At 38.7% G+C, this 22,340-nt stretch overlaps 1 long non-coding RNA gene across 1 annotated transcript in view; it reads left to right on the top strand.

Annotated features, from left to right (window-relative positions):
* The first annotated feature begins 18,704 nt into the window (after nucleotides 1-18,704).
* The window catches only part of LOC147350337 (uncharacterized), a 90,004-nt gene continuing 86,368 nt past the window's right edge, over nucleotides 18,705-22,340 (top strand). Inside the window, exon 1 of the long non-coding RNA XR_015148731.1 lies at nucleotides 18,705-18,817. This is a non-coding gene — a long non-coding RNA (uncharacterized LOC147350337). The remainder of the gene's footprint in view (nucleotides 18,818-22,340) is intronic.

Here is a 22,340-nt window from a genome sequence, read left to right as displayed (position 1 = left end):
TGATTTTACATAGAAATATTTCCATGGAATTGGTAAAGTGTCACAACCAGAATATGAGGAACTGGATCTCAAAAAGAAAAGTATTCCTTTGTATTCAGATGAACACAAATAAGAAAACAATTGAATGGTATCTGAGAGGCTTGATTTGTTATTTTAGTTAAAAAAATTTTTTTTATTTTTTATAAAGAATAGTTGATTTACAATTTAAATAAATAAATTATGAATTTACAATTGCAGATAGGTCCTTGTTCTTTACCTATTTTATATAATGTAGTATGTATCTGTTAATCCCAAATTCCTAATTGAACCCCCTTCCCCCTTTGGTAACCATAAATTTGTTCTCTATGTCTGTGAGTCTATTTCTGTTTTGTGAATAAGTTCATTTGTATCATTTTTTAGATTCCATACGTAGGTAATATCATATGATACTAGTCTTTCTCTGATTTACTTCACTTAGTATGATAATCTCCAGTTTTGTCCATGTTGCTGCAAATGACGTTATTTCATTCTTTTTATGGCTGAATAATATTCCATTGTGTGTGTGTGTGTGTGTGTGTGTGTGTGTGTGTGTGTGTATGACATCTTCATTCATCGGTCAATGGACATTTAAGTTGCTTCCATGTCTTGGTGATTGTAAATAGTACTGCTATGAACATTGAGTACATATATTTTTTTGAATTAGAGCTTTCATTTGTTCTGGATATATGCCCAGGAGTGGAATTGCTGGATCATGTGGGAACTCTATTTTTAGTTTTTTAAGAAACCTCCATACTGTTCCTCAGAGTGCTTGCACCAATTTACATTTCTACCAACAGTGTTGGAGGGTTCCCATTTGAGAGGCTTGATTTGAAAGAATAGCCAAAGCATGGCTGTAGCTGCCCAGGACTGGTGTTGCAATTGCCAGTACAACTACTGGAAACTTTCTTAAATGAAGATTATTTTTTAAAGTAGTAACATATTGAAAACATAAAGAAATATTGGCTAAATCCTAATTTAGAATTATCAATCCACTGCATTGTTCTTAGCAAAAGAAATATTCATCTATTTTTTAAATGCATCTAAGGGCTGTCTTGGTAGAGGTATAGAAAATTTGAAGGTATTGTGGTCGTTACAAGTAGTTCTTGTTGGAGGAAAAATAGAAAAAAACCCAGAAGCCTTTTTTAATGTTGCTTTTGTGTATGAATCTTCTCTTGTATCATGCTGAAGCTCTGTGAATAGATTTTCCTAGGTAGAATAGCTCTGTCTCTCAATTTAATAATGTTCCAGAAGAAAAATGGGTAGGAGGATAAAGAAAAAAAATATTTCCAGGCACCCTGGTGGCTCAGATGGTAAAGAATCTGCCTGCAATGTGGGAGACCCAGGTTCCATCCTTGGTTCGGGAAGATCTCTGGAGAAGGGAATGGCAACCCACCCCGGTATATTTGCCTAGAGAATCCAATGGACAGAGGAGCCTGGCGATCTCGCAAAGAATCGGACGCAACGGAACGAGACACGAAACTAACACGCATAATGCTCCAATAGGAGATTACGCCTTCCACTACTTGTGGGGGCCCAAGAATTTGCCCTTCAGTTGGTCATAGCACGATTTAGTGCTTTTGATGTCTCCCTAAAGTATTGTCCTAGTTTTCTGGTCCAACAGATAATAATGGTTCATCGTGTCACTCTTTATATAAAAGGGACCTTGGGAAGTTGCAAACCTACTTATTTATCAAAGGCCAGCTGAAATGCTCACTGTGAATCCTGAAAGTCAAAGATGCAAATTCAACACCCGGAGTCCTTTATTATTGTACCAGAAACTTTTTTAGACAGACCTTTGATAGCTCTCAAAAGACAGCAAGGGAATAGCAGCCTTTGTCCTAAAGATTTGTCTGCCTTTCGCCAATAAAATCTTACTGTGAAGATTCTGCTGAGAAGGCATTGCTTCTTACCAACCTGTTCAGCTGAAATCAGAATTTCTTTCGATAGCATTTAGTGTATCTCCTGTGGACAGTTGCTGTGCTTTTGTTTTTCTTATTTGTACTTTCAAACTTCCAATTTAATCACTAAACATTTAGGGCATTAGGCCATTCTCTAGATCTCTCTGAAAATCACCAGAGAGCAACCTTCATAAGAGTGTTTCACTTGCCAAAGGAAATAAGTCACGTTCTCCATATCATAGTTTGGTTATTCATTAGTCTTAGAATTGTTTAGGAGTTGGCTGTAGTCCATAAAACCTATTTGTATATGGATACAGATTAAAAAACACTTCCCTTATGTACATTTTTATTAATCAAATAGATATTTGTGCAATTACTACAGATTTCAAAATACAAATATCAAGCAACTAAGGCTGGAAACTATATCTACACTGTTCAAAGCAGTAACCATTAGTTACCTGTGGCTTGTTGACTATACTTTAATTAAAATTAAATACCATTAAAAATTTAGCTCGTGGTTGGTTACATTAGCCACCCGATGTAGTTAGAGACTACCATGTTGAGCAGTGCAGATATAGAACATTTTCAGTCGTAGATCAGTGCTATTCTCGAACACTACTTATAGCATAATCATAATTTTTACTTTTTAATAAAAAGAAACAAACCCACATTATAATGTGTTTTTATTGTCTTTAAGGGCAAATGATATAGGTCACACTGCAGAAATTCTAGGCAATCAATAAATCCTTACACAATCATGTGAGTTTTACTCTGCATTATTTATCGTATTTTACACTTCAGAAAACACCAAGAGGTCACAGGACTTGTTCTGTCACCCTCAAGGTTAGTGAGCGGCTCAGGTAGAATGAAATCTGACAGCCCAGACCACTTAATCTGTGGAGAATCCAGGTGCCAGACACAACAGGGATAAGCATCAGAAGTGAAGGCAATCTCAAATGAGGCTCTGAAAACCCATCAATACACTGTACAAGTATTTATTTTACAGGCTGAAATGGAAGTGTGTTTACTGGTTTTCTTTTCAAATTGTCCTTGGAGCTGAAGGCTTATTTGTTTCATTGTTTCCAGTATAATTGTAATTAGAATTTATCAGCGAGTTATTTAATACAGAAACATGCAAATATAAGAGATAGTTTTACATTTTTAAACTTGAAGGAGGATATTCAGTCACTATACTATCTAATTAGCTCAGCCTTTGGTAATAGAGTAACTGACATGATTTAAAAAACTGAGTCAGTGGCATACTGGGACCAGTTTGTACAGGTTCACAAGAGCCCAGTGTTAAACTTTCATGAATTTTGAAAACTGGTTGTTAGATATAGCCATTATTAAAAATTAAATTTTGTAAGGTTATAATTAAATAAATTGTATTTATAGAAGACATAGGTAAAAAATACTCAAGAATCATCATTTCCTAATTATTTTACTACATTTTACTATTATCTGCATTCTTGAGGCTACTTATATTTAATATACCTATATGGTAGAAATACTTTACTATATTATGGTATGCTACTGCAGATCTTTTCCCAAACACTTGTAACTGAAATGATCTGTCTACTTGCAGTTTTGCCTCCCACTACATCTGGTGCTCTTTTGTCAAGGAGTCATGCTGTATAGAGATGAGGAAGAATTAGAGATATTTTCTAGAGTCCCATAACTGCTATTTCTTTCTTTAAGTTCCTAGAGAGCAAAGTGGACATTTGAACCGAGTCTCCAAGCAGATGGATGATTAAAGATGATCTTCCAGATTGAAAAAAATAGCATGATGATGAAAGTAGGGAAGAAGAAACACAGAACATGTGTAATATTCAAAAAGATCTCTGTAGCCCAGATATCATCTAGATCTTCCCACTTTTGGGGGCACACACACAAACACACACATACACACACACTTCTCACTCTGTATGTGTATGTGTCTATGTGTGTGTGTGTGTATTCTTGCTGCCATTTACCCTTCATGCAAACAACCTCTTCCAACAACACAAGAGACAACTCTACACATGGACATCACCAGATGGTCAATACTGAAATCAGATTGATTATATTCTTTGCAGCTGAAGGTGGAGAAGCTCTATACATTTAGCAGAAACAAGACTGGGAGCTGACCGTGGCTCAGATCATGAACTCCTTATTGTAAAAGTCAGACTTAAATTTAAAAAGTAGGGGAAACCGCTAGGCCATTCAGGTATAATTAAGTCAAATCCCTTATGATTATACAGTGGAAGTCACAAATATATTCAAGGGATTAGATCTGATAGATTGTGTGCAAAACTATGGATGGAGGTTCATAACATTGTACAGGATTTGCTGATCAAAACCATCTCCAAGAAAAAGAAATGCAAAATGACAAAATGGTTGTTTGAGGAAACCTTACCAACAGCTGAGAAAAGAAAAGAAGTGAAAAGCAAAGGCGGAAAGGCAAAATATACCCATCTGAACACAGAGTTCCAAAAAATAGCAAAGATAGATAAGAAAGCCTTCCTAAGTGAACAGTGCAAAGAAATAGAGGAAGACAATAGCATAGGAAAGACTAGAGATTTCTTCAAGAAAATTAGAGATACCAAAGGAACATTTCATGCAAAGATTGGCACAAAAAGGACAGAAATGGTATGGACCTAATAGAAGCAGAAGACATTAAGAAGAAGTAGCAACAATACACAGAACTATACACAGAAGATCTTAATGACTGGGATAACCACGATGGTGTTATCACCATCAGATATTATCACCATCATCATCAGATGGTGATCACTCACATCAAATATTTTGGAGTTCAAGACAACTAGAGCCAGACATCTTGGAGTTCTAAGTGAAGTGGGCCTTAGGAAGTATCACTATGAACAAAGCTAGTGGAGGTGATGGAATTCCAGCTGAGCTACTTCAAATCCTAAAGATGATGCTGTTAAAGTGCTACATTCAGTATGCCAGCAAATTTAGAAAACTCAGCAGTGGCCACAGGACTGGAAAAGGTCAATTTTCACTCCAATCCCAAAGACAGGCAATGTCAAAGAGTGTTCAAACTACCACATAGTTGTGGTCATTTCACATGCTAGCAAAGTAATGCTCAAAATTCTCCAAGTTAGGTTTGAATGGTAAGTGAACCGGGGACTCCCAGATGCTCAAGCTGGATTCAGAAAAGGCAGAGGAACCAGAAATCAAATTGCCAACGTTCACTTGATCCTTGAAAAAGCAAGAGAGTTCCAGAAAAACATCTACTTCTGCTTCATTAACTGTGCTAAAACCTTTGACTGTGTGGATCACCAAAAACTGTGGAAAATTCTTCAAAAGAGATGGAAATACCAGAGCACCTTGACCTGCATGCAGGTCAAGAAACAACATTAGAACTGGATATGGAACAATGGACTGATTCAAAATTGGGAAACGTGTATGTCAAGGCTGAATATCGTCACCCTGCTTATTTAACTTATATGCAGAGTACATCATGTGAAATGTCAGGCTGGATGAAGTACAAGCTGGAATCAAGGTTTCTGGGAGAAATATCAAAACCTCAGATATGCGGATGACACCACCCTAATGGCAGAAAGCGAAGAGGAACTAAAGAGCCTCTGGATGAAGGTGAAAGAGGAGAATGAAAAAGTTGTCTTAAAGCTCAACATTCAGAAAACTAACATCATGGCATCCTGTCCCATCACTTCATGGCAAATAGGTGGGGAAACAGTGGAAACAGTGGCTGACTTTATTTTTTGGGATCCAAAATCACTGCAGATGGTGACTGCAGCCATGAAATTAAAAGACACTTACTCCTTGGAAGAAAAGCTATGACCTACCTAGATAGCATATTAAAAAGCATAAACATTACTTTGCCAACAAAGGTCCGTCTAGTCAAAGCTATGGTTTTTCCAGTGGTCATGTAGGTGTGTGAGAGTTGAACCATAAGGAAGGTTGAGCACCAAAGAATTGATACTTTTGAACTATGTGTTGGAGAAGACTCTTGAGATTCCTTTGGACTGATTCAGGAAATCAGCCCTGAATATTCATTGAAAGGACTGATGCTGAAACTGAAGCTTCACTACTTTGGCCATCAGTTGCAAAGAATCTACTTATTGGAAAAGACCTTGATGCTGGGAAAGATTGAAGGCAGGAGGAGAAGGGGGCAACAGAGGATGAGATGGTTGGATGGCATCACCAAATTGATGGACGAGTTTGAGCACCTCTGGGAGATGGTGGAGGAAGGGAATCTAGCATGCTGCAGTCCATGGGGTCACAAAGAGTCAGACACGACTGAGCAACTGAACAGCAATAACAACCCTTCATGCATCTCAAATTTTAACATTCATATAAATTGAATTCTAATTCTGTAGGCTAGAGTTGCTGCCTGAGATTCTGCATTTTAGTAAACTCCCAGGCAAGATTGATTTTATTCATCTGTGGCTCACACTTCACATAGCAAGCACCTAGTTCATACCTTTAGTCATAAAAACATACATAGAGGTTTGATGTGTTTGTTGCTGTTTTTAGTAGAATTTATGGGAAGGGACTAAACATCACACTTGGGAGATATCATCTGGACAGGCTTATGGCCTGGAATAGGACTTAATTGTAAGCAGCAGAAAACTTTAGAGAAAGTTGAATTCTCAGCCTAGGAAAGTTGAAGCCAAAGTCAAAGGTCTGATAGGAAAGGAGTGGGAGACTGAGATTGGGATCTCTGGGTAGATGCACCTGAGTACCTGAAACCCCAGATTTCTTGGACCCTCTTGGTCTTCAGACTTGACTATTACCATTTACTGGAAGATAAGATTTCCTCTTCCCTGTTTAAAAACCATGTGGAAGTCTCAAAGGAGACAGTCATCTTTAGGAAGATCTTCCTCATGAACTGTTCTCTCCCTGCCTACCAGACCCATAACTTGGGTCAAATTTTAGCAAAATTAGATGGGGGGAGTGTTAGCCTCCTAAGGGAGAAGAAGTGTTAAATATATCAAAAGAGTTACTGAATCTGGTTAACATGTACTGGTAGGATCAGACATAGTGCCTGGGAGTAGAGCCTGCAGCTGGGATTATCAAAGAGTAATCAAAGCTGGAAGAGCTTCAGTGTATTGTATGGAGACACTTCGAGAAGGGTCCCAAGAGCAGTTTATGTGCTCTGTGCATATGGCTCTTAGAATACTGGAGAAAGCAGTGCCCTACACCAAATGTCAGCAAACTTTCCCTGTAATGGACCAGATAGTAAATACTGTACACTTTGAGAATCATGTGGCCAATATGTAAGCAAATAAGTGTGGCCAACAAATTGGGTATTTCAATAAAACTTATCAAAAAAGGAAGGGCAGGACTTCATTGGTGGTCCAGTGGTCAGGACTCCGTGCTTCCACTATAAGAGGCATGGCTTACATCCTTGGTCCGGGAACTAAGATCCCACATGCCTCACGGTTGGCCAATGAATAAATAAATACATAAATAAAATAAATGTTTTTAAAAGGCCAGCATTGGGTTTGACTCAGGGGCCATAGTTTGCCAACTGCTGCTCTACATCTAATGAAATAGATGTGCCAAACCTTCTCTGGAGACTGTGAAACAATATATTAAAAAGTTCAGGAAGTGGGCATGCTGGAATGGGCCTATTACATAAGAATGGAAAAGCCACCATATAACTCTATTCCTTGGGAGGTCTTAAAGGAGACTCTTTATTAAAACAATAAAATGATTAAAACAATAGAAAATGTGCTGATGAGGGAGAACCAATATCTTTAAGAAGTGTCAAGGTGACTGTCCTCGGTATACTAGGCTGAGTGTGTGTGTTTGTACTATATACATACAGTTCATATATATATATAATATATAATTCATATACTGATGGATATACTTACCATCACTTTCACTGACTCATTTGGAGAACCTGGGCTTTTTTTTTCCTGCAACTGTGAGCTTTGTGGGTCTGGAGGTCCTGGTTTCCTCCAGAAGACTGTTGGTAGGAGTCCCAATAATCTTCTGTTGTGTGGTCATTTTGGGACTTCTCATGCCAGTAGATCATCAGGCTAAGGAAACAGTTACATAATGGTAGAATAATTGACTGTAGTCCTGAGGAGGTAGGACTGAAGCTACTTAATGTCCCTTAAGGTATCAGTTTTGGCATCTTTTGATTTTCCCATGTCCAGTTTTAAGTGTAAATGCAACAACAGCAGTCCTGGCCTAATAAGGACATAGTCATTAGGAACTTCTATTCTTACAGATGAGGACCCACCAAGCAAGCCACCTAGCCCTCCCCTCACCCCCTGAATTTTGCAATCAGAGCTATTACATGGATATAATAGTTTATGAATAATTGAAATGAAAAGGGGAGGTAAGATACTCTGCCCTACAATGCATGCCTTATTCTCTCTCTCCAAATATCACTTTCTCAATAAATCGTCATATAAGAATCCACATCACAGGCTCTCTTTCTAGGGAACCTGATCTAGGATAAGGTATAAAGCCAATTTCCAAGAATCTTGCTGGTTACTAATTTCAAACAGTTATAACAGAAGGATTTCTCAGTAAGGAAGGATGTAATCCAAGAACTATCCCAAAGAGTTGTATACATACACACGCATATAAATATATGTGTACACAGATGGGTGTGTGTGTGTGTGTATGTGTATAAATCACAGATATTCTGTATGTTTCAATGGATGAATAAGCGAAGCTCCTATTAACCCAAATGACTTGGGAACTTTTACCTTTTTAGCATCCAGGAAAAGTAAAGGTTCAAATCCTGAGTGGTGGGCACACCTGTTTTAGTGACTTGTGGGCACTTGTGTCTTCTTAGAAAGGAATGTAGGCTGTATGCCCATATGGGAGTGCCTGGGATGAATGCATGACTCAATCGCATGTCTTGGAAAAGAACCAATAGGCACATGGTCTGTTGACTACAGCACAGGTGAAGTAGTTGTGATTTACAGATGTACTTTCGGAAGATTTTATGTTAGGCAATAATTATGACTATAAAACTAGGCCTGGGTCTAATTCTTTGGACTTGGATATAAGTGGACTTTTGGAATCAGAGATATTGCTTTAATAGAATACTTTCTAAAATAGCTGGAGTGAAAGAATTATAAGATCATGTACCCTGTAGATACAGATGCATGTATACTTAAAACATTATGATTAAGAGAAGATACCCAATGACTTGGAAAAGTCAACATCTCAACAGGAATAATGAAGATAGATCAGAAGATCTGAATCTGAAAGCTATCTAAAATTAAAAAAAAATTATTTGCATGCTAGAAGCTTTACTGAAGCCACATGCATGGTTATTGAAATATTTGATCAATGTCAACATAATCTGGCTCAACATTTAGTACATTTGGTTTAGTTTCATTAACTATTTAATTTTGAAGTTGGCCTTGTCAGCAAGCTCTCATATGCCAAGAATACCAAAGAAAAACTTAGACAATTAATTTTATCTAATAATAAATTAAAGTTGCTGAGGTCCTTTTCTATGAAAGCAGGGATAGTTCAAATCCCTTGGGAGATTTACCAACCAAGTGACTTAGAATGAGGAGATTAGATGAAAAGAATGTCAAAGAAGGGCTGGTGTGGAGCATGAAGCAGAAGGCTCTGGAAGTTACCAGAAGGGGGCTGGGAGAGCAGTGTCTGGAAATTTTCTCTAGACGGTTGAAAATTTGTAGCACAAAAAAGGAAGTGTGGGTTGTGATCTTTATAGATTCTACTCGCTAAGGGCCTGATGGAATTTCTCTCTTATCTTTGAAATCCTGTTTCTTAATAACATGTCCTCCAAGTTCCATTGTATGTGGTTGCCCTGTTATTCTTTCCTGCTTGACTGTTTCTCACAAACTTGACCAAAAAAATATCACTCAGGAAGTTCACTTGTGGCAAGCTTTCCCTTTCTATTGCAGAACAGCTCAGATAACACTGATGCTGTCCTGAGTCATGCAGCATGGGTGGAGGTTTGGAATCTGTACAGGAAGTGATCTAGGCAAGTGATAAACTGACATCAAGAGACCTGATGCCCAGGTCTGTTAAAGCACCTAAGAGGATGGCCAGTTCTCTGAACCCAAAATGCTCTTGAAATCCAGCAGATCTTAACTGGTAATCTTACAAAAGGATGATTTCCCATGAAATTTCTGGTCCTTTGTTTCCTATCAGATCATGAATGTCGTGAGAACAGCTTTTGTTGCTACATTTAAGGTTCAGTTCAGTTCAGTTCAGTCAGTCAGTCCTGTCTGACTCTCTGCGACCCCATGGACTGCAGCATGCCAGGCTTCCCTGTGCATCACCAACTTCTGGAGCCTCCTCAAACTCATGTCCATGGAGTTGGAGATGCCATCCAACCATCTCATCCCCTTCTCCTCCTGCCAATCTTGCATCAGGTCTTTTCCAGTGAGTCAGTTCTTTGCATCAGGTAGCCAAAGTATTGGAGTTTCAGCTTTAGCATCAGTCCTTCCAATGAATATTCGGAACTGATTTCCTTTAGAATTGACTGATTTGATCTCCTGGCAGTCCAAGGGACTCTCAAGAGTCTTCTCCAACACCACAGTTCAAAAGCATCGATTCTTCGACACTCAGCTTTCTTTATGGTGTGTGTGTGTCTGTGTAAATGTGCACACAGCATTTCAGCTAGGCACAGAGAGACATTTGGTTATTCACTGTTTTGCTTTGAGTTGGTAATGAGCATATTTTAATGAACTCCAGTGACTAGATTATTAGAGAGAACTGGTAAAGGTAAGTGAAGGTAGGGATTTGGTGCTGACAAAGATTTAGTGACAGAAATTCAGCATAGATAAGGATAAAGATAACAAGACACTGAAAAATAATGAATTACCATAGGTACAGTAATATAGTAACTTTTATATTCTAATTAGTTTCTTTGGCAAGTTAACAACAATTTCCCTTTGTCTTTTCATCAAGTGGGAAGATTTTTTTTTTTTAAGGAAGCAATTTAAATGTCAGAGTTAAGCACTGGAACACCAAATATTTCCATTCTCTTCTAAGATGTTTTTTGAAGGTATTGGCATATAGATTGTCTTTAAAGATGTTTTTTACTACATTCTGTGAGCAGTTCTTTTTTTTATTATTGTAAGAGTTTCCCCTTCATCTAACATCATCCCTCTTTAAAGCTAGCTCTCCTGCACTTCATCTCCTTAAAAAAAAAAAAAAAAAAAAACCAGTCAACCCAAATTCCATGCACCACTCATTAAGAAAAGAATGACACTGCCTTTTCTTTTGTTTCCATTTATTTTAGGATTGGTTTTTGCCTGAGCTGTAACTACATATCTAGAATTATGTTTGGTAAAAGGAGGAAAGAATGGATTTTGAAAGAAAAGCAGAGACCTTGATAACAATTTAATATAATAAAAATGGCGAAGAGATTATAAACCTACAGGTTTAGGCAGGAAAAAAAGAGATAAAGTCAGACACATTGGGACTATTGTGTTTTGGTAACAGGCATTATGATAAAATGGGCATCGTCACCTTCAAAACAACATTTGCAGATCCAAGTTAAGAAGTGAGATATTTTACAGAGATAAAAAGTTTTGAGGAACGGAACATCCTGAAAAAAGAGTTTCTAAAAATTCAGCATAGATAAATCCTACAGAATGTTGTTACATCACACCAAAGTGTGTCTGCACAGGTATCTTCTTGGAAAATAAAATCTTGTGAATAATTTTTGCAGATTTGCATATCAAAAAGATGATTGATTAAAATGCGTGTTTGGTTGAATAAGCCAGGAGTATCTGTCTCTTTTTCATAGATAAGCATACACAGTTTCATGGTTTTAAAACCGAGGTGCCCAGAGGGAGAGCATACATCTGGGGTGGTGGCTTTTCAGTCTTTATCCTTATCACCATGATCATCACTGGGAAACAAAGACACTGTGTATTTTGGGATGTTGCGCCCTACGAGTGTGCTGAGATCACCCTGTCCAGTCTCAATGTCAACTGGGAAACCAAATCCTGGAACACATTCCTTATCTCCAAAATCTCTAGTGATTCTGGGGGTTGCTGTTTCTTCTTTTTAGTACCATCTCTGATCTCTGCTCTGTGTCTTCTCCATACCATTTTGCCCTATCATGGACATGGCCTTGATTATTTCAGTTCCCCAGAATGCCAATAAAACAGCTGAGTGTGTGGCAGACTTTTGCTTCAAGGGTAATTGATATGGACTGAATGTTTGTGTTCCATGCTTTTCATATTTTGAAATTTTAGTTCCCAGTGTGTTGGTATTTGGGGCTTCCTAGGTGGCACTAGTGGTAAAGAACCCTCCTGTCAAGGCAGGAGACATAAGAGACATGGGTTCAGTCCCTGGGTTGGGGAAGTCCCCTGGAGGAGGGCACTGGCAAACCACTCCAGTATTCTTGCCTGGAGAATCCCATGGACACAGGAACCTACTGCAGCCCAGTGGGTCACAAAGGGCTGGATACAACTAAAGTGACTTAGCACGCACATAGCATGTGATGATATTTTGAGATGGGGCCTAGTGAATGTAAGTAGGTCATGAAGGTGGAGCTCTCATGATGGGATTGCTTGTGTGTGTCTGTGGTCAGTTGTTTCAGTCATGTCTGACTCTTTGCGACCCTATGGTCTGTAGCCCAAGGCTCCTCTGTCCATAGGATTCCCCAGGCAAGAATACTGGAGTGGGTTGCCATGCCCTTCTCCAGGGGATCTTCCTGACCCAGGGATTGAACCTGCGTCTCTTGTGTCTCCTGCTTTGCAGGCAGTTCTTTATTCACTGAGCTACTTGGGAAGCCCATAGTAGAATTAGTGCCTTTTTAAGAAGACACACAAGAGAGTTTGCCTCCTCTCTGTATGCATGCATGAAGGAAAGGCAATGTAAGAACATAACCAGGAAGAGAGGGCCCTCACCAGGAACCTAACCATGTTGGCACTGTGATCTCCAAAACAATGAGAAATAAATGTTGTTTAAGCCACTCAGTCTGTGTAATTTTTTAGAGAAGCCCAAATGAGACAGTAATGGATTAATGGAGTTGATTATACAATATAATTGTAAATACAAAGCAAGAATTAGAATATTAATCATCAGTGCTCTGACATTCAACACTTTCCTACCTTTCTACATTTTTTTCCTATCTATATGCCCTCCCTAAGTTTTGGCTGCTCTCACTCATCTTTTTATCTCTGGTCCACTCTACCTGCTAGCCTCCAGCCCCTAAATTCCCATTATTTTTTTAAAATTAAATATGATTTTGCTTTCTGCCCATACTCTAAGCTAGGAATATAATTGAGCATATTTTAATATAAAAGACTTTCTATTGTGGGTGACTACCATTTCACAGGCGCAATCCCTGGTAGCTCAGACAGTAAAGCATCTGCCTACAATGCTGGAGACCCGGTTCAACCCCTGGGTCAGGAAGATCCCCTGGAGAAGGAAATGGCAACCCACTCCAGTATTCTGGCCTGGAAAATCCCATGGACTGAGAAGCCTGAGAGGCTACAGTCCATGGGGTCGCAAAGAGGGACTGAGCGACTTCACTTTCACTTTTCACCATTTCACAACACAAAAGTTTTAAGGAGCTATTAACCTAAAAGGCTTTGTCTTGTGGCTGTCTAAAATTGAACAGTGTAAATAAACAAAAAACACAGAAGCTGTGAAATTTCATTTTTTTCTTTTAACATAATCAAAACCCTAGACAAGATTTCCTCTTCCTGGTTAGAGCACAGACATGAAATATATTGTTCTCCTTTCCTTAGAAGCACAGATTTAACACAAGTGATACTTGTAGTCTTAGTGATTACAAAGAGACATTTTCAGTGAAATTGAGTAAATAAATAGAATCTATTTATACAAAACAATTTTAACTGTCAAAAATTTAGAGAAGAATTAACACCTATGCTTCTGAAACTATTCCAGAAAATTGCAGAGGAAGGAAAACTCCCCCAAATAGTTCTATGAGGCCACCATCACTCTGATACCAAGTCAGTTCAGTTCAGTTCAGTCACTCACTCGTGTCCGACTCTTTGCCACCCCATGAATCACAGCACGCCAGGCCTCCCTGTCCATCACCATCTCCCAGAGTTCACCCAGACTCACGTCCATCGAGTCAGTGATGCCATCCAGCCATCTCATCCTCTGTTGTCCCCTTCTCCTCCTGCCCCCAATCCCTCCCAGCATCAGAGTCTTTTCCAATGAGTCAACTCTTCGCATGAGGTGGCCAAAGTACTGGAGTTTCAGCTTTAGCATCATTCCTTCCAAAGAAATCCCAGGGCTGATCTCCTTTAGAATGGACTGGTTGGATCTCCTTGCAGTTCAAGGGACTCTCAAGAGTCTTCTCTGATACCAAAACCAGACAAAAATACCACACACAGAAATTTCAGGTCAATATTATGATGGGCATAGCTGCAAAAATCCATAACAAAATACTATGTGTTTCTGAATCCAAAAACACATTAAAAGGGACATACACCATGATTAAGTGTGGTTTATCCCAGGGATGCAAGGATTTTTCAATACCTACAATTCAATCAGAGTGATACACCACGTCAACAAATTGAAGAATAAAAACTGTATGATTATCTCAACAGACGCAGAAAAAGCTTTTGACAAAATTCAATATCCATTTGTGATAAAAACTCTCCAGAAAGTGGGCATAGAGGGAACATACCTCAACATAGTAAAGGCCATATGTAACAAACCTACAGCTAACATCATATTCAATGGTGAAAAGCTGAAAGCATTTCCTCTAAGATCAAGTACAAGACAAGGAGGTCTGCTCTCACCACTTTTATTCAGCCTAGTTTAGGAAGTCATGGTCATGGCAATTAGAGAAGAAAAAGAAATAAAAGGAATCTAAATTGGGAAAAAAATTAGTAAAACTACCACTGTTTGCAGATGACATGATACTATATATAGAAAATCCTAAAGATGCTGTCAAAAACTACGATAGCTCATCAATTAGTTTAGTAAAGTTGCAGGATACAAAAGACAAAACGTTAATAGACAAAAATCTGTTGCATTACACAACAAGAAAAGATCAGAAAGAGAAATTAAAGAGATAATTCCATTTACCAATTGCATCCAAAGAAAACTACCTTAAGGAAAAAAAAGACCTGTACTCTTCGGAAAAATATACTGTACTCTTATAGGAAAACTATAAGATATGGTTGAAAGAAATTGAACATAATATAAAACAGATGGAAAGATACACTATATTCTTGGATTGGAAGAATCAATATTGTTAAAATGACTACACTATCCAAGGCAATCTACAGATTCAGTGCAATTTCTACCAGATTACCAATGTCATTTTTCATAGATAAAGAACTTAAAATTTATATGGAAACACAAAAGACCTCAAATAGCTAAAACAATTTTAAGAAAGAAAAATGGAGCTAGAGGAATCAGGCTCCCTGACTTTAGACTATGCTACAGAGTTACAGTCATCAAAGCAATGTGGTCCTGGTGCAGAAATAGAAATAAAGGCCAATGGAGTAGGATAGAAAGCCCAGAAATAAACCCATGCACCTATAGCAAATTAATTTACGACAAAAGAAGGCAACACTATACAATGGAGAAAAGTCTCTTCGATAAGTGGTGCTGGGAAAACTGGACAGCTACATGTAAAGAAATGAATCTAGAACATTCTTTAACTCCATACACAAAAACAAGCTCAAAATGGATTACAGACCTAAATGTAATACCAGATACAATAAAAGTCTTCAAGGAAAACATAGGCAGAACACTCTTCAATGTAAATTGCAGCAATATCTTTTTCAATCTGTCTCCCAGAGTAATGGAAATAAACAAAATAAAATGTTAATGGAAAACAAAAATAAACAAATTGGATCTAATGAAACTCAAAAACTTTTGCACAGCAAAGGAAAAAAAACAACCCACAGAATGGGAGAAAATATTCACAAGCTATGCAACCGACGAGATTAGTATCAAAAATTTATAAATAGCTCATGAAGCTCAATATCCAAAAATCAAGCCACCCAATCAAAAATGAGCATAAGATCTAAATAAACATTTCTCTAAAGAAAACATAAAGATGGCCAAGAGGCATATGAAAAGATACTCAACATTGCTAATTGTTGTTGTTGTTATTCAGTCGCTCAGTCATGTCCAACTCTTTGCGATCCCATGGACTACAGCATACCAGGCCTCCCTGGCCCTCACCATCTCCCAGAATTTGCCCAAGTACATGTTCATTGCATTAGTGATGCCATCCAGCCATTTCATCCTCTGACACCCTCTTCTCCTTCTGCCCTCAATCTTTCCCAGCATCAGAGACTTTTCCAATGAGTTGTCCACATCAGATGATGAAAATACTGGAGCTTCAGCTTCAGCATCAGTCTTTCCAGTGACTATTCAAGGTTGATCTCCCTTAAGATTGACTGGTTTGATCTCTTTGCTGTCCAAGGGACTTTCAAGATTCTTCTCCAGCACCACACTTCGAAAACATCAATTCTTTGGCGTTCTGCCTTCTTTATGGTCCAGCTCTCACAACCATGCGTGACCACTGGGAAGACCATAGCCTTGACTATACGGACCTTTGTTGGCAGAGTAATGTCTATGCTTTTCAACACACTATCTAGATTTGTCATAGCTTTCTTGCCAAGAAGCAATCATCTTCTGATTTCATGGTTGCAGTCACTGTCTGCAGTGATTTTTGGAATCCAAGAAGAGGAAATCTGTCACTACTTCCACCTTTTCCCCTTCTATTTGTCAGGCAGTAATGGTGCCGGGTGCCACAATCTTAGTTTTTTTCATTTAGTCTTAAGCTGGCTCTTTCACTCTTCTCCTTCACCCTCATCAAGAGGCTCTTCAGTTCCTCTTCGCTTTCTGCCATTGGAGTGGTATCCACATATCTGAGGTTGTTGATGTTTCTCCTTCCTATCTGGATTCCAGCTTGTAACATCCAGCCTGGCATTTCTCATAATGTGCTCAGCATATAGGTTAAATAAACAGGGTGGCAGCTGACAACCCTTTTGTACTCCTTTCTCAATCTTGAACCAATCAGTTGTTCCATATACAGGGTTCTAACTGTTACTTTTTGACCTGCATACAGGTTTCTCAGGAGACAGGTAAGATGGTCTGGTATTCCCATCTTTCTAAGAGCTCTCCACAGTTTGTCATGATCTACACAGTCAAAGGCTTTAGCATAGTCAATGAAACGGAGATAGATGTTTTTCTGAAATTCCCTTGCTTTCTCTAGAATCCAGCAAATGTTGGCAATTAGGTCTCTAGTTTGTCTTCCTTTTCTAAACCCAGCTTGAGCATCTGGAAATTCTTGGTTTGCATAGTACTAAAGCCTAGCATGCAAGATTTGAAGCATTACCTTACTAGCATGGGAGATCAGTACAATTGTCTGATGGTAAGCACATTATTTGGTGCTACACTTCTTGTATGGGAATTGGGATGAGGATTGACCTTTTCCAGTCCTGTGAACATTGCTGGTCTTCTAGATTTGCTGACATAATGAATTTAAAACCTTAATGGCATCATCCTTTAGGGATTTGAATAGTTCTGCTGGAATTTCATTGCATCCACTAGCTATATTAACATTAATAATACTAATTATTATAGAAATACAAAGCAAAACTATTAATACAATGAGATATCATCTCGTACCAGTCGGAATGGGCATCATCACAAAATCTACAAACAATAAATGCTGGAGAGGGTGTGGAGAAAAGGGAATCTTCCTAGGCTGTTAGTGGGAATGTAATTTGGTGCAGCCACTATGAAGAACAGTATGGAGGTTCCTTGAAAAACTAAAAATAGAACTACCGTATGATGCTGTAATCCCACTTCTGGGCATATATCTGGAGAAAAACATGGTTTGAAAAGATGCATGCACCCCAGTGTTCACTGAAGCACTGTTTACAATAGCTAAGACATGGAAGCCACCTAAATGTCCATTGACAGATGAATAGATAAAGAAGATGTGATGCGTATATACAATGGAATATTACTCAGCCAGTAAAATAATGAAATAATGTCTTTTGCAGCAACATGGATGAACCCAGAAATCATCACAGTAAGTGAAGTAAATCAGAGAAAGGAAAAAACCATATGATATCACTTATATGTGGAATCTAAAAAAAAAAAAAGGATTTAAACAATGTAAGTCAGACTTTGTGCTTAAGACTTTCACATGCATTTACATTTGCATACACATATTTTTATTTAATTTTTAAGTCACCCTGGTAGGTAGTTTTTAGTCATTTAATTTCGTATATTGCCAAGATACTCAGTATCATGCAGTTGGAGATGCTGAATAACGGGTCATTATATTTTAGGATGTGAACTCGGTTTAGCTAGTCAATAATCTGTTCAATTTTATATACCCTGAAATGATCAGAATTTCAGTAATGAACTCACAATACCTAATTCCACAAAAGGCTGATAAATAACCCCAAAATTTCAATTTGTAATACGACACATCTATTCTCAATGACCATAACTTTTGTTTATTTCATTCTGGGAAACTATTTTTTCCTCCTGGAATAAATATCTGCTGGGCTCAAACTATTAATCAGAAATATGTAATTGGAAAATAGGAAGAAACATTGGAGATATTTTGCCTAAGTTCAGAAAACCTTGATGAACTATTACTGCTTCAGTGTTTCTTACAAGGCGATAATATCCAATGCAGGCTGCCCTCTTTTCCTTGATACACATTTCCTTAAGATCATTTATATTACTAGTTTATACATAATCAGGTCATTAATTCATGGTACCGAGAAAGAGTTCATTCCTCCGACTCTGAGTTGCCCACAAATCATAGTTTATATATACTACAGAGGAAATGGAAGGCTGAGATTACATGACTCATGCAGTATTCCTCAGATAACAGGTGCCAGTGCTTTTAGCTTCTACGCAACAGAGGCAGAGCCACTGTTTAGTTGAGTAAGAGAGGCTACAGCATCAAGAGCTATTCTAGGAGATAAATGAAAACACAGGTGAGTAGGCTTTGAATTATAAGAGGAATACAACTATTAATGTATAATTGGGACACGGAACATTGCTAAATTTGTTTTCATGTTCTGTCCCCTCTCCTACTCTCATGAAAGGAAAAAATTCTTACCCTCTGCATCAGCTTCTGGGCTCCCCTTTGGGGTAGGGAACCTTAGTAATGGGCAAAGCAGAGGGAAAAAAAGGAAAAGAAATCCAAGAGACTGAGTTGATTTACACCAGATCTGGGGGAGAACTAGGGAAAGTGAGCAAAAAGCTTTATGGGCTTGGTGTCAGGAAGAAACTTCTTTTTCTAGCAAAATGGAGAGTAAGAAGCAGAGCCTAGAAGACTCTAGAGCAGCTTCTACACAAAAGGACTAAGAACAGAAACCAGAAGCTTAAAAATTCTTGCTTTGAGTTACGAGCAAGCAAAGAATGGAATTATTCTTAATTATCTTGGTTATTTTACTGTTATGTTTCTTTGAGTGAAACACCTTGGCAAGACTGGGTCACTTGGAGCCCTGGGAATTTTTGGATCACAGTTGGAGAATAACACTTTGTTTCTGAAGACATTCGTTTGGAGTAGAATTAGAGTTGTCTTCATGGGCATGTGGTTAGCGCAGTGACATATGTCCTTATGCTCAAAGGACCCCACTGTGGTGTGAAATTCTTGATACATTTATGTATGTATCTGTGTCTTGTGAGTGAAGTCTGGTGGGACTGTGGAGCATGCGTGCAGAGTAAAGAGGACGTGGCAGTCAGGCAGCCTCTGGGAGTGGGGCATGGTGGCTTGATCCCAGTGCCTGAGATCTAGAACCACTAGGTGGCGCAGCGGAGTTTAACCGCTTGCTCACCTTGATCCGGGAGCTGAGTGATCCCTGACGGACCATAATGTTAGTCGTTTAGTCATGTCCGACTCTTTGCAACTCCATGGACTGTAGCCCACCAGGCTCCTCTGTTTATGGGATTCTCCAGGCAAAAATACTGGAGTGGGCTGCCATGCCCTTCTCCAGGGGATCTTCCCGACCCAGGGATCGAACCCAGATCGCCCACATCGCGGGCAGATTCTTTACCATTTGAACCACCTAGGAAGCTCCAGGTCATCACAAATTGGAGTGATTCCTGGTACAGACGTTTAACGATTCTTGGAGTCTGTCCAGAGATGGGTCGGGGGAAGAAGAAATGCCTGACCTGACTTCCTCCTGGATAGCTGATAGGAAAGCGAACCTGGCAGAATGGGACTCAGAGTGCAAGCTGTGCTCCGTGTCGCAGGGCCTGATCTCAGAGGCGTAAGCGGGCTGCGTTCTGCTCTGTTCTGGCAGGTGTCTTTGTGGCCTGGAGTACTCCCTTGACCAGCTCTTTGTGTTGGGGCATACTGTCTTCCTACTTCCGGCCTTTCTGAGTCTGACTTGTGTTTGTCTCTACTGGTCAACTCAGAGGGCCTTTGGGGAGGAACCACTAAATACGAATTGGATAATTCTGGTGATTCCCCATATCAGTTAAATACTCTATTTCCATGTAAAACTGGCACTGCACACTTTAAATGGATGGTAACATTCATGCCAGTAATTTGAAATTTTAGTTTTCTTCGGTTAGGATGACATTAAATAGCAAATAAAAAATAGCATAGCAAGTTGATAGAGATCATCAGAAGAAAGGACAAAGTTTTATATTTTAGTACCTTCAATAACATTTCCTCCTTGCTTTTAGAGCAAGAATGTGAAAGAAAGTGAAGTCGCTCAGTTGTGTCCAACTCTTTGCGACCCCGTGAACTGTAGCCTACCAGGCTCCTCTGTCTATGGGATTCTCCAGGCAAGAATACTGGAGTGGGCTGCCATTTCCTTCTCCAGGGGATCTTCCCAACCCAGGGATCAAATGCGGGTCTCCCACATTGCAGGCAGATACTTTACCCTCTGAGCCACCAGAGAAGCCCCAGGGGCCCTCGTTTTTCATTTTGCACTGGGACTCGCAAATTAAATAGCCAGCTTCAGGGAGGGAAGTTTGTAAGATGTCATTGCTAAAACAAGGGTGGACTGAAACTGATTTAGGTTTAAGATAGAAATAGGCACAACATATTTTACCACTGGAAATGATGGAATTACTTTTGTGGATAATGTGCTACAGAACTCAGGATCTCTTTAGGATTCTATTGTATGGCAGGTTATATCTCAAACCATGATTTCCTACAGTGTCTTTATATAACTTCGTATTTTCTGGGAAATTCCATCAGTTGCAACATAGGGCATTGCTTGAATACAGGGGTCATTTGCTTATATTGATATTTACTGAGTTTTCCTAAGATCTTTACTTCTTTACATAGAGTCACTGTCTCCATTTAGAATGATATTTGTTGGATTGTCTACCGAAACTTGTGTTCCACCATCCATAACTGCAAAGTGTCAGCCCAGCCAGAGACTACATTTCCCAGTTCCCCTTGCATCTTGGTGGGGTCATTCTGGCTATTGGAAAACAAACAAGTGAAATACAATATGTCATTTCTAGGCAAAGATGTTTAAGAAGCGCATGTCCTTTCCTTGATTCTTTACACTTTTGTGGATCAAGTGCAAAGGAATCCAAGGCTTAGAGAGTGGCAGAACCACAGGTAGAGGAAAATTCACTTCCGCAGTTGGCGCATGGAAGAAAGCTGCCTGGAACATGCCCATTGAACCTTGTCATGCAGTAGCTACAAAATAAACTTCTATGTTAAGCTTCTGAATTTGGGGAATTTCCTTATAACAATTAGCTTACTCTAATAACTCTCACCCAAATCCATAATAGACTGACTTAAGTCTCAAGTAACCTTTAAAAAATGGAATCTATGCTTCTAATTTTACAGGTGGAAGTCAAGGTCTTGGAAGTTATATTATTTTCTCACATAAGTGTAAATAGCTGCTAGCGGAACCACAGACAAACACCAGAGAGCCTGTCTTCTAGTCCAGCTCACTCTCTACTTTGTTGGTGATGTATTCTAAAGGGCAAACTTAGCAAATATCTATCTATGATATGTTTTTGGAAGCAATATTAGGTAGAGAACTGCAATAGCATTTCTTACTTAAAAATCCTAGTAGAAACAAATTAGTCAATATATAATTTTTCATGATGTCCTATTGAGTGTTACTCAATTTTGTTAATTACAAAATCAATCTTTTTCTTTTAAATATAATTTTAAAGGTTTCATGAAATGCTAATCTTTTGCTATGTATGTTTAATTTTAAATGAAAATCAGGGTAAAGAGATCTTGTTTCACTTACCAACAATTTTCTTTATAGCAAACTTTTGTTAGAACATATTCATTAACATTTCCCAAATGAGAAAAGAAATGCCAGTTATGAATGCTATAGTTTAAAATTGAATGGCATTTTTGGAGAATGTCAAGAGATTTCTATGAACTCCATCTCCAAAGTCCCTGCTCCCTCAAACAAAAGAATCAGATCAAGAAAGAAAAAAAGCACAAGAGAAAGAATGTGTAAGTTCTTTCCCTGTTTGAAAAGTGAATGGTGAAGGGTGAAAACAGTCTGGTGCTTCTGGCTT

The sequence above is a fragment of the Bos grunniens genome, chromosome 20 (assembly GCF_055505025.1).
Source record: "Bos grunniens cultivar Pamir isolate PY7600 chromosome 20, Bosgru_T2T1.0, whole genome shotgun sequence".
Lineage (NCBI taxonomy): Eukaryota > Metazoa > Chordata > Mammalia > Artiodactyla > Bovidae > Bos > Bos grunniens.
This window is presented reverse-complemented; position numbering and strand designations above follow the sequence as displayed.